The 14,089-nt window shown below is 39.7% G+C and overlaps 1 protein-coding gene and 1 pseudogene across 3 annotated transcripts in view; one reads left to right on the top strand and one right to left on the bottom strand.

Moving 5' to 3' along the window:
* LOC112631038 overlaps positions 1-4,455 on the bottom strand; it is a 35,063-nt pseudogene extending 30,608 nt beyond the window's left edge.
* The window catches only part of BMPR1A (bone morphogenetic protein receptor type 1A), a 168,618-nt gene that overhangs the window by 94,578 nt on the left and 59,951 nt on the right, over positions 1-14,089 (top strand). The window lies entirely within an intron of this gene.

The following is a 14,089-nucleotide window of genomic DNA, read 5'->3' as shown; positions in this document are numbered from 1 at the left end:
TAAAGTAGGTGCATTGTTTAGTACCAATATGAGAAAGACTTAATTGTGAATACAGCTTTATATTATTAGATTTCTTATGTGATAATATAAAAAACAGTAAACTTAGTGCTCGACTATTCATGATAGTTGAAAGTTTTAAGCTAATTCAAAGTATGAAACAAACCAGAAATATTTTGGAAAGAGAGGTTTTAAGTATATTAAGGTCCTCCATTTTATGATGTGAATCTAAATTTCTGTTCTCTGATGTCTAGAAATCACAAAAGGATGGTGATTTTGGGAACGAAGTTATTGAGCTAGCACTGTCAGTAGTAACTGGCTGTTACTGTAAGATCTAGAGATACATTTTTAGATGCCAGTATACTTATAAAGAACTGTTAAGAGTGCATTATGTAGTTTTATGGTTGATTTAATTCCCCAAGTATATTGCCCTTAGCAAGATATTACTATTTTTTATTGCTTAAATTTATTTATTGAACATTTTTATTCCTTTGCTTAGAAATGTGCTAGACAGTGGCAATTACATTGCTGCAAGATAAGTGAAAAAATCAGCTGACTAAGCTTTATAAGAGGAGGAATCATGTCTGTTTTATTTACCGTTGGATAGTCAGTATATGGCACATAACCAAGTCATCATTAAGTCATTTTTGAGTGAACATTGCTCAAGATCTGCGAAGCAGCTGTGGTGTGTGCTGGGTGTACTAGAAGTTGAACGGGACTCCTCACGCAGCCTGATGAGTTGGGATTGAGGATTGCATACACAAGGGAACTCACAGATCAAGTCCTGAAGAGAACATTGTAGTTACTCTGGCAAAGAACAACGAGGACACAAAGGCTGCGCAGAGGAGTGGAAGCCGGGAAGGAATGCCTGTGAAGGGAGAGTGGCTGCACTGACTTTGGTAGAGTTGGAGCATCGTAAGGGTATGGAGGAGAGGGGAGGACAGTAGTAGAGACCTCAGCAGATGTCAGATCACAAAAAGTCCTGTGTTACTAATTTTACCCTATGAAATGAGGATATTTTTCAGGTTTTTAAGCAGAGAGAATGGCAAGGTCATTTGGTTTTAGAAGTTAGTCTGGGCGAGGCATGATGACAGATGCCTGTACTGGGCAAGCTGAGGAGGGAGGATGGCTTGAGCCCAGGAGTTGGAAGCTGCAATAAGCAGTGATCACATCACTGCAGTCCAGCCTGGGCAACAGAGCAAGACCTTGTCTTTAAAAAAGAAAAGTCTGAAATACCTCTTACAACTCTTTAAAAAAAAAAAATGTTCTTTCAAGCACACATGGAGTGTTTTATGAAAGTGACCGTTTACTAGGCTAGACAGCAAGTTCTTATACATTTCAAATAAAATCAACCATATTTTCTGGCAAGAAAGCGTGGATGTTGGAAATGAATAACAAACTATACACGTTTGGAAATTTAAAAACACACTTCGGTAAATACCACAGATTAAATATAAAATAATCAATGTAGTGAACACCTTGAACAAAATAATAGAGAAAATAACAGCCTGAGCAACATAGTGAGATGCTGCCTCTACAAAAAAAAAATAAAAATTAGCCCGGCACTGTGGTGTCCCCCTGTAGCCCCTACTCAGAAAGCTGAGGTGGGAGGATTGCTTGAGCTTGGAAAGTTGAGGCTGCAGTGAGCCATGATCACACCATTACTCTCCAACCTGGGCTACAGAGCACAAGACCTTATTTTAAAAAAAAAAGAAACTTAGGACATACTAAAACTTGTGTGAAACCCTGAAGCCTTAAATATTCATATTTTAAAAGAAGATTTGAATACTAATAAGCTAATCTAAGTTAGGGAAAGAACAAGGCAGTAAATTCAAGTGAAGTAAAATAGATGATACAGATAAAAGCTAACACTTCTAGAGTTCTTACTGTATTCCAAGCACTGTTCCATGTTCTTCACAAAGATTATCTCATTTAATCTTCCCAAAGCCATATGAGGGGGGTATTGTTATTATGTGCACTTTACAGATGAGGAAACTTAGGCACAAAGAGAAACTTATCCAAGCCTCTATATAATAAGTGTGATAGAACTGGGATTTGAAATGATGCATTTTTTTTTTGAAGATACATTGAAGAGGATTAACAAGCTGAAAGTTGTTTTTTATGAAAAGGCTAATAAACTATTTGAAAGATTGATCAAGAAAAAATATAAAGTACAAATAATACTGAGGATGTAAAAGGAAGATACAGAAGAAAGTCTTAAAATCTTGAATCACTTTATACCAATAAATTTTACAATTTAAATGTCAATTTTCTAGAAAATTATAACAACAAAAATTGACTTAAATAGAAAACTTGGATATTTCTATAACTGTTAGAGAAATTGGATTTGTAATTAAAAGAGCCACCCACTTTCATACACTTAGAGATAAACCTTGGGCCCAGATGATCTTTTTTTCTTTTTCTTTTTTTTTTTTTTAAGAAAAAAAAAAAGCCACTTCAGAGACTTCATTTATTATATGAAGAATTAGGGAAAACTTGGTCCCACCATTTTAGGCTATTTTTACAGTAGAAAAAATATTGCACATTTATGAAAGTTTACTAGGGGCAAATTTCAACTTACCTGTAAAATAGTAATGCCAGCCGTGGAGATTTGACTGTAAACCAAAAGGCAGAATGACTAAAGAAACTACTTGAAAATTTAACAGTTATCTCTTCGGTATCCTTCCTGCTCCAAGATTTGCTATGGTCAGTTTTCCAAATATTAACGACCTGGAAAAGCTCATTGTGTTTAAGACGTATCCCTTCTGAGTCTTGTGATTTGGTGGTTTCTTTATCCAAAACATATCATCCTCTATAAAACTCCCTGATCTTCAGATTTAACTTTTCAGTTTCTTTTTCCAAGTTCTCGTCAGTGGTTTAATGGCTGTATCTGAGCCCCTAAAAGGTAAAGACTCATCCAAACTGTTGAGACTCCTTCCAGGCAGGGGGAATGAGACTGTCTGGGTCTAAGATTATGTCATTAAGTTCTTTTTTTTTTTTTTTTTTTTTTTTTTGGAGACAGAGTCTCGCTCTGTCACCCAGGCTGGAGTGCAGTGGTGTGACCTCCACTCATTGCAACCTCCACCTCTTGGATTCAAGCAATTCTTCTGCCTCAGCCTCCCAAGTAGCTGGGATTATAGGCACCTGCCACCACACCCAGCTAATTATTGTATTTTTAGTAGAGACAGGGTTTCACCATGTTGGCCAGGCTGGTCTGGAACTCCTGACATCAGGTGTACCGCCTGTCTTGGCCTCCCAGAGTGCTGGCATTACAGGCATGAGCCACTACACCCGGTGTCACTAAGTTCTTTAACCAGAGAGGCTTCGGGTTTCAGACACACAGAAGCGTAATTCTGACCATACAAAAACCTCAAAGTTTCTTCTGTCTTCCACCCAAAGTCTCCTTCAAAACTTTAAGTAAGTTTCTCTGCCACTTCAGGACACACCTGCACTAGAGACTGACCTAGAAACTTGGTTTGATTTGGCAAATTTTCTGTTAAAGTGCCCCGCACTTTTCTTACTAATAACTTTATAACTCCTTAAGTTATTAATAACTTATTAACTCCGCACTTAATAACTCCTACTAGAGTTATTTCTGACCTACTGTATTTACTTTCAGAATTTTCTGAAGCTTTAATCTTTCAGGCAAAGTACTATTTGAAGAACTCTTGAGTATTTACTTTCTGTAAAGGAAGTTCACATGTAGCAGCTTTCTCCTCAGTATCTAATTTGCAATTGCCTAACTGCTCAGTGACATCCACTACTGTCTGTTCTTTGTGTTTGGCATTAGCTTTGAGATCAGCTGTCTTTTTCATTATGCTTTTTTGGTGCAGCTGTGGTCTAATACTTGTTGAATTTGGTCTGTTTCCTGGTAGAATGGAGGAAACAAAGTCTGCTCATTATCACTGCTGCTGTCATTATGAGTGCTAGAAGAACTAGATTCATATTGCTTTTCAAAGTGGCTAGGATTGTCTATATCTGATGTTTTAATGGCTTTACTGCATAACTGTACTTCTTTTCCAGAATGGCCACTTTGCCCTTCCTTTAATAGTTGAAAATCAGGATGCCTCTCCCCATACTGGAGTTTTGGGAATTTGTGCTTCAAAAAACTCAGATGCTTAATAACAAAAATTGCTGCAAAACGACTTTCTTTCAGTAATATCATAGACTTTACTGGTTTTGAAATTTTATATTTAATTCCCAGCTTCTTGTGACATAAAGGATAACCACAGAGTTTGACAAATAGAACGTTCATTCACTACATCGTTGTAGTGAGCAAGTGTAATGAACTTCCTCTTTTAGAAGCATCTTCTTCTTTCAAAGTACTTGTCTGTTTAGTACCTGTGGCATTTCGAGAACGGTGGGAGCCCTGGCCTTGCGCAGCCCAGCACAGTCAGCCACAGGGGAGAGTAGTCTGCGGGTCGGGACCAGCTCCAGAGTCTCTCCCCAAGGCCCCATCTCCCTACCTGGCCCAGATTATCTTAAGAGTGAATTCTTTTCAGCTATCCAGGTCGTAGGTATGTCCACATTTACACACGCTGTTCCAGAGAATAGCAAATTAAGGAAAGTTCCACAGTTTATTGTGACTAGTATAACCTTGATACCAAAACCAAGCGTGGCTAATATGAAATAAATTATTGGCCAATCTTGCTTATGTAAAATCTAACAAGATAGAAGCAAAACAAGTCCAGTAGTATGTTTAAATATTTTATATGTATATATCTCATGTCTACAATGCTGACTGTAATACAGTTCTGACTGAGACTCCACAGTCTGCCTGAGACTCCACAGGTTTAAGGGCGCAGTTCCCAACGAGACTGCCCTTGCTGCAAGTACCAGTAAAAGTTTGGTGGTCCCTAGACCACCTGTGCTTCCAATGAACTGGCTGCAAATCTGGGGGTTCCCATGAATCCCCTCAAGTTTGATAATTTATAAAGTGACTGACTGAACTTGGGAAAGCGGTATACTTAAGTTACACTTTAATTATGAAGAATACAGATCAGGACCAGCCAAATGAGATACAGGGAACTGGGAGGGTTCCTAACACGGAGCTTCTGTGCTCTCTTCTCCTGGAATCATGGTGTGTCACCCTCTTGACACATCAGTATGCTCACCAATCAGGAGGCCTACCTGAGCCATGGTGTATGGAGATTTTATATGTAGGTGTAATGGAATAATTTGCCATGTGATTGAACTCAAACCTTCAGTGTTCTCTCCTTTCTTCCTTAGAGGCTTAGCTGGCTCAAACGCCATCCTTCTACACATGGTGGCCTTTCTGGTGAGCAGACCCCTTTCTGAGTCATCTTGTTAGCATAATCTCAGGAATGATCCGTGAGGCTCGTGAGTAACAAAGGCACTCCTCCTACCAAGGAAATTCCATGAATTAAGAGGCTCTCTCCCAAGAACTAGGGTCAAAGACTGAATACATTATTTATTATACAATAATGACAAATTGAAATTATCTCAGGAATCTAAGAATAGCATGTTAATTATCATTGCTTCATAACAGTTTATCCAAAAACTTAATGACGTGAAACCTTAACTTACAAGAATTCAGGAGTAGCCTAGCTGGATGTGGTTCTAATCTTTATGTCTCACAAGGTTGCAGTCAGGAAGTCAGCCGGGGCTACAGTCATCTGAAAGCCTGACTCAGGGAGAGTACACTTCCAAGGTGGCACACTCACATGGCGTTTGGCAGGAGGCCTCAGTTCTTCACCCCATGGGCCTACTCATAGGCTCCTTGAGTGTCCTCACACTGTGACAGCTGGCTTTCTCCAGAACTAGTGATCCAGAAAAAGCAAGGAGAAAGCTGCAGTGCCTTTTAAGGACCTAGTCATTACTTTTTCTTTTCTTTTCTTTTCTTTTTTTAATTAAATTGAGATGAGTTAAATTGAGATGGGGTCTTGCTATGTTGACCAGGCTGGTCTCAAACTCTTGGTCTCAAGCAGTCCTCCTGCCTATTCCTCCCAAAGTGCTGTTACTACAGGCAGGAGCCTGTGGTATTTCTTTATCCTGTTTGTTAGAAGGAAGTCACTCAGTTTAACCCATACTCAAAGGAATTAGTTTCCACCTCTTAAAAAGAAGAGTATGAAGGAATTTGTGGACATGTTTATAAACCACCACAGGCTGGGCGCGGTGGCTCAAGCCTGTAATCCCAGCGCTTTGGGAGGCCGAGACAGGTGGATCACGAGGTCAGTAGATCGAGACCATCCCGGCTAACACGGTGAAACCCCATCTCTACTAAAAAGACAAAAAACTAGCCGGGTGAGGTGGCAGGCACCTGTAGTCCCAGCTACTTGGGAGGCTGAGGCAGGAGAATGGCGTAAACCTGGGAGGCGGAGCTTGCAGTGAGCTGAGATCCGGCCACTGCACTCCAGCCTGGGCGACAGAGCGAGACTCTGTCTCAGAAAAAAAGAAAAAAAAAAGAAGAACCACCACCGATGGTTTATTCAAGAAAGTTCTTAATATGAATTAGTATTAATTTATTCATTTGTACGTTGAAGGAGAAAAACTCTGTGATCATATCACTAGATGAAGCAAAAGCACTTGATGAAATTTAACTCCATGATGAAACCTCTCAGCAAACTAAGAAGGGAACTTCCTTAATGTGATAAAGACTTTCATTAAATTTATAATTTAGGAACAGTTGACATACCTAATATTTAGGCTTTCTGTACCTAATATGATTTATCTTTCTATTTGTTAAACGTATTCTTTTGTTCTTCAGTATTTTAAAATTGTGCTTATATCAGTGTTTTACATTTGGAATTGCAAAATGATATAATGAAACATGAAGACTGGAAGTCCTCGCTAGAGCAATTAGGCAAGAGAAAGAAATAAAGGGCATCTAAATTGGAAAGGAGGAAGTCAAATCGCCACGCTCATATATGTAGAAGACCCTAAAAGCTTCACCATAAAACTCTTAGAACTGATAAATGAATTTAGTAAGGTTGCAGAATACAAAATCAATATACAAAAATTAGTAGTGTTTCTATACATCAATAATGAACTAGCAGAAAAAGAAGAGAGTAATCCATATACAAAAGCTACCAAAAAATGAAATACATTTGACCAAGGAGTTGAAAAATCTCTACAAGGAAAACCATAAAACACTGATGAAGGAAATTGAAGCAGACACAAAAAATGGAAAGACATCCATTTTCAAGGATTTGAAGAATTAATACTGTGAAAATGACCATACTACGAAGAGCAAGCTATAGATTCAATGCAGTCCCTATCAAAATACCAGTGACAGTCTTCACAGAAATAGAAAAAACAATCCTAAAATTAATATGGGACCACAAAAGACTGCAAATGCCAAAGCAGTTCTGAGCCAAAAGGACAAAGCTAGAGGCATCACACTACCAGACTTCAAGATATACTGCAAAGCTCTAGTAATCAAACAGCATGGTACTAGCATAAAACCAGACAATAGACCAATTGAACAGAATAGAGAACCTAGAAATAAATCCACATATTTATAGCCAGCTGGCAAAGGTGCCAAGAACATGCTTTGGGAAAAAGACAGTCTTCAATAAATAGTGCTGGGAAAACTGGATATACATATGCAGAGTGAAACTGCACCCCTGTCTTTCACCATATACAAAAATAAGCTCTAAATGGATTAAAGACTTAAATGTAAGACAAAGGCACCAAAGACAAAGTGAATCATCTATTTTCTTTTATTATTATTTTTTTAAATATAGAGATGGGGTCTTGCTACGTTGCTCAGGCTGGTCTCAAACTCCTGGGCTCAAGTGATCCTCCTGCCTTGGCCTCTCAGAGTGCTGGGGTTACAGGTGTGAGCCACCAGTGCCCAGCTAAATACTGTATTTTCAGCCCATGTTTGCTTGCATTATGAAGACATTGTTATACTTATTGAAAAGAAGAGGCCGGGAGCGGTGGCTCATGCCTGTAATCTCAGCACTTTGGGAGGCTGAGGCAGGTGGATCACCTGAGGTCAGGAGTTCGAGACCAGCCTGGCCAATCCCGTCTCTACTAAAAATATAAAAATTAACCAGACTTGCTGGCATGCACCTGTAGTCCTAGCTACTTGGGAAGCTGAGGCAGGAAAATATCTTGAACCCAGGAGGCGGAGGTTGAGATGAGCCAAGATTGCACCACTGCACTCCAGCCTGGACGACAGAGTGAGACTCATCTCAAAAAAACAAACAAACAAACAAAAGAATTTGCTTATAAGTTGACCCATGTGGTTCCAACCTGTATTGTTCAAAAAAACCAAAACTGCTGTTAGACCTAGAATCCCACTTCTGCAAATCTAACCTACAGTTTTATCTGCCCAAACAACAACAAAAGCATCTCTTCAAGTTTATTTATTGCTGCATTGCTTATACTAAATTGGAAATAATCTAAAATATCCATCAACATGGTTGTGCACCGTGGTGTGCACCTGTAGTTGGGACTACTTGGGAGACTGAGGCAGTGCAATCTGATTGCACCTGTGAATAGCTCCTGCACTCCAGCCTAGACCAGCATGGCAAGACCTCATCTTTAAGAAGAAAATGTTCATCAACAAGAGAATGGGCAAATATGGCCATAAGGTATTCACAGGATAAAACACTAGATAACAATGAAAATGAATTAAGAAGAACTACAAGTATCCATCATGGAAATACTTCACAGTGTTATGTGAACAAAATTAAAGCATTATACATATAAAAACAGTAAAGTTTTTATATATCTATTGAAAGTTTAACAATATATAAGGCAATGCTGTTATGTCACTTACAATCCTTTCTTTGAAATGAAAGGCAAGTTGATGTGTGTTTAAACTAGAAATTCCAGGAAAAAATCAGAAAGGTACCGGGGCTTAAAGAAAGATGCTAAATGGGGCCGGGCGCCATGGCTCACGCCTGTAATTCCAACACTTTGGGAGGCTGAGGCTGGTGGATCACCTGAGATCAAGAGTTCGAAACCAGCCTGGCCAACATGGTGAAACCCTGTCTCTACTAAAAATACAAAAATAAGCCAAATGTGGTGGCATGCACCTGTAGTCCCAGCTACTTAGGAGGCTGAGGCAGGAGAATTGCTTGAATCTGGGAGGCAGAGATTGCAGTGAGCCGAGATTGTGCCATTGCACTACAGCCTGGGCAACAGAGTGAGACTCCATATCCAAAAAAAAAAAAAAAAGATGCTAAAAGGAAAGCAAGGGCAAGTAAATGTCAAATCCATCTCATGCCATAGAACTACTTTTTTTTTTTTTTTTTTTTGAGGCAGAGTCTTGCTCTGTCGCCCAGGCTGGAGTGCAATGGCACCATCTCAGCTCACTGCAAGCTCCGCCTCCTGAGTTCATGCCATTCTCCTGCCTCAGCCTCCCGAGTATCTGGGACTACAGGTGCCTGCCACCTCGCCCGGCTAATTTTTTGTATTTTTAGTAGAGACGGGGTTTCACTATGTTAGCCAGGATTCTCGATCTCCTGACCTCATGATCTGCCTGCCTCGGCCTCCCAGCATGTTGGGATTACAGGCATGAGCCACTACACCCGGCCTAGAACTTCTTACAACATCCTAAACCAGTACGTTTCAACCTGAAAAGATGTTCTAACGCAGAATAAAGAAAATGAAGTACAGATATTTCGTTCCCAAGGAGAGAAACTCTTCCTAGGTTCCCAAGTTCATGAACTTCACGTGCATATAGCAGGAATCTGTCATCTTGAGGGAGTTCTTTCTTAAACCTACGGGTTTGTAAGATTTTAGTTTTCTATGCTATCCTTTTTTGGTCATGCTTGTCAAGGAAGAATTGTTAAAATCTATTTTAACACCTTCTGCCCTTATTCAGGGCAGTTAGAGACTTAAATTTTACATACACATACTACCTTTGAACCTTCAGTGTGGTGTTTACATACTGAAAGTTTGCAGTTGAATTTAGATCATGCTTTGAAGTTCCCTTTGTCAGACCACATTGTTTGTACCAAAGAAAGACTGCATTTTCTTTTTGTCTGTAATTGTTTCCATAATTATTTAACTTGGTATAACATGTGGTACTGTAAAAGCATAACCCAAGCCATTGTTTGCCTTAAGCAACATTTTAGATTTGGGGACGTGGTGTTTACTTTTACAAGCCTTTCTTAAGCCCTTTTAATTTATATCTCAAACTTGAGGATATCCATGAAAACAGTGGAAACTTTCTCTTCTCCGGATCTTGACACAAGTCAGGGATGGAAGTGAGCAAAAGGAAGTGGTGTGGTTTTTATATCATTTCAATTGTGTTGAGATAAGGAAATGGGATAGTTTATCCACTGTACTGCTCTTTTGGGAAAGTCTAGTTTGTATATAAAAGTAAAAGGAATTGGCATAACATTTTAATTCCTTCTGCTCTATTCAGTCATTCTCTCAACAAATATTTATTTAGTATTGACTATGTGCTAAGCACTGTTCTGGGTGCTAAAAATATAAAGTGAGTGAAACAGACTAACCCTCCTGGCCTCATGGAGCATATATTCTGGAGCAGGTGGCAGGCAATAAAATACAGAGTAAATTATATCAAATTATATAGTATGACAAATGCTAAAGAGAAAGAAACAGCCAGAAAGAAGAGGAGTGCTAGGTGTGGGGATGGGTTCTGGATAGATTCTGCAGGTAGAACCAGTGGATTTGATGACAGATAGGAAATGGAATGCGAGAAGGAAAGAGGAATTTGTCAAGAATGACTTGAGATTTTAGGCCTGGTTATATCTATGTAGTGATATTCTAAAAATAAAAATAAAAAAAGATTTTAGACCTGGGACTTTTAAGATTTTACACCAAGTAAAGAGGCTGTTAACGGAGGTGGGAAAGACATAGGATCTAGCAAATTTGGGAGGGAAGAGGCAAGGAAAGATAAGTGACAAATTGTATAGTTGCTGGTAACATTGTTAAGTCAATTTTTATACTATTTGAGCTGAATTTTTTTTTTTTTTCCTTTGAGACAGAGTCTCGCTCTGTTGCCCAGGCTGGAATGCAGTGGCACAATCTCAGCTTACTGCAACCTCCACCTCCCAGGTTCAAGCAATTCTCCTGCCTTGGCCTCAGGTAGCTGGGATTACAGGCACCCACCACCATGCCCAGCTAATTTCTGTATTTTTAGTGGAGGTGGGGTTTCACCGTGTTGGCCAGGCTGGTCTCGAACTCCCTGCCTCAAGTGATCTGCCTGCCTCAGATTCCCAAAGTGCTGGGATTACAGGCGAGAGCCACTGTGCAGGCCCGAGTTGTCTTAAAAATAGCCCTTATAGCAGCCTGTGTCTTCTTTTAAGATGTTAGCAAGTGTCTTTTCTGATGAGACATTTATTTGCCTTTATTCAGAATTGCTAATTTTATGCTAATCTGACCCAGAATACTCAAGTGTGCCTTTCTCTTTAATCCTCATATTAGCTATATTAGCTGGATTATTTTTGGTTGTAACAGAAAAATTAACTGTCTCTGACCTTAAAAATGGAATTTATTGGCTGTTAACTGAAGAGTCCCAAAGTAATTCAGGCTTCAGACAAGATTGCTTGAGCAGCTCATCGATGTCTCCCGGGATCTGGCTTCTTTCAGTCTCCTGGCTCTGCCTTCTGGTTCTCCTTCTGGGCCCAACATAGCTGCCAGCAGTTTCTGGGACTGCCTTATTCATATTGAGTCTGAGAAGAGTGACTTTGTCACTGCAGGGCCTGTGAAAGTCCTGAGACTGTTAGACCAGCTCACCCCTGAACTTTTTGTGGTGTGGAAGATAGAATATGCCTAGCGTAGGAGCCTCTACTCCTGAGATCTTAGGGGAAATCTTTGCATCCTGAATTAAAAAAAAAAATTTAAATAGATACATAAGTGGAAATAAATGATTGATTTTTAAAAATTGCTTTTGCATTGTACAAGCACCATGGTTAACACAGCAAAAACAATTCCTCTTTAAAGCGGTCAGGTGGGAAGGGAAAAAGTAAAGTTGTATTCGGACATTAGTTTGATCAAGATAATTTTTCTTCTTAGAGATTTAATATTGTTGCCACTTGACCAGCTGGAACTACAAAGAAACCATTAGATAATAATGGTTATATTATTAGATAATAATAAGTATGATAGTTATGTATACTAGGCCAGAATTAGTGTTTCTCTACAAATTGACCAAGCAGTTGATGAAGAAAAATTACCTTATCCTGCCCCCACAAAACAAGAACCAGTGTTTCTCAACAAGGAGAGTACTGTTAGCATTTGGTTAAGACAGTTCTTTATTTTGAAGGATTGTCCCTGCACATTGTGTTTTCTATCCTGGTCCCTGGTCAAACTGTATGTCCTGTCATATCCTAGACATTATTCCAACCAAAAAGTCACCTGCATTTTTTAGATCCTCTTAGGAGGGGGTGGTAACCCAGCCACTGCTGATGCCTGAGGGGAGTGCAAAGTGGGGTTCTTGAGGAGCTGGGACTGAGACCCTGAGGAGTAGGCACCACTGGGCCTAAAAGGATTCCATGGGGTTGATTCTGGGAGTGTGGAAGGAAGCAGAGAGTGTACATTGCTGCTGCCAGTTGAATGCCAGTGGCATTCAGGTAATTGACAGGAACAGCGAACCAAATCGGGGAAAAGAAAGTCCCTTCTCCCCTCTTCCAGCTTTCTCTAGTTCCCCAGTTGGCAGAGCCTCTCCAGGAGCCAGCTGGTGAAGGACATATTGTCAGCAGCATCCCAGCTCCAGCGTCAGAAAGCAGAGTCTATAGATAGAAGAGGGGCCTTTTTTTTTTTTTGGCTGAAAAGCAATAGTGTAAAAAGGGACACAGTACTTTCTGTTTTTTAATCTCATTACTTTCCTGCCAGCGCCTTAACATGCAGTAACAAGTGGAATTTGGGCTTTGTCAGCAGCAAACCTGCCACTTACTGGTTGTGTTAATTTGGGCAAGTTTCTTTCTTTTTCTTTCTTTCTTTCTTTTTTTTTTTTGAGACAGAGTCTCGCACTGTCACCTGAGCTGGAGTGCAGTGGTGCGATCTCGACTCACCGCAATTTCTACCTCTCGGGTTCAAGCGATTCTCCTGCCTCAGCCTCCCGAGTAGCTGGGTTTACAGGCGCCCACCACCACGCCTGGCTAATTCTTTGTATTTTTAGTAGAGACAGGGTTTTCACTATGTTGGCCAGGCTGCTCTCCAGTGCCTGACCTCATGAGCCACCATGCCTGGCCAACTTGGGCAAGTTTCTTAACTGCGCTTCACCTTTTTTTTTTTTTTTTTGCAGAGTTATGAAGATGAAAAGAGATCTTACAGAGTTCAATAAAAAATAACTTCGACTTTCTCATTTAACATATGTGCTCATGGTATACCCGACAAAACGCTGCACTTTGGATTAGAAAACCTGGGTGTTAGTTTGTCATATATACTAGCTACATGGAATTCAGCAAGTTATTTATCTCCCTGAACCTATCCTTTCTCTGTAAGTAGGAATGATTTTACTTACTGTAAGGATCAAAGAGATGGGATAATGCATGTAAAACTAATTTGTAAGTTATAAAAATCACAGTGATGATAGGATGCTAAACAGGTACCATTAAATACCACCACATACCTGAGTTTCTCTGATTTAATCTGCACAAAAGACCTTGATCATCTGTTTTATGCTAGACTCTGAACTCTTTACCACCACATTAAACTCTTTTCTCCCTATTCAATGTACCAGTACAGGTTGAGCATTCCTAATCCAAAAATCTGAAATCTGAAATGCTATAAAACGTGAAGCTTTTTGAGTGTCGACATGACACTCAAAGGAAATGCTCATTGGGGTGTTCTGGATTTCACAGTTTTGGATTCGAGTTGCTGAACCAGTAAGTATAGATAGTGCAAATATTACAAATTTAAAAAATCAAAAATCCAAAACGCTTCTGGTCCCAAGCATTTCTGATAAGGAGTACTCAACTTGTACCCACAGTATGCCTATGGGGTGACCAAACCCTCTCCCCTTCCAGACAGTTCTGTAATAACTGATTCACTTCACCTGTTTTTAGTCATGTGTGCGTGTTCTAGAGGAGAAACAGAAGAGTAACACCTAGGCCTCTTAAATAAACAGCTGACAAACATTACGAATCTCTTCAAAGTACAGATATGCCAAAGATTGCTGTATAGTTCAATCTAGTTGTAATTG

This window comes from Theropithecus gelada, chromosome 9 (genome assembly GCF_003255815.1).
Source record: "Theropithecus gelada isolate Dixy chromosome 9, Tgel_1.0, whole genome shotgun sequence".
Taxonomy (NCBI): Eukaryota; Metazoa; Chordata; class Mammalia; order Primates; family Cercopithecidae; genus Theropithecus; species Theropithecus gelada.
Note: the sequence above shows the minus strand (reverse complement) of the source record. Positions and strands in the feature narration are given on the sequence as shown.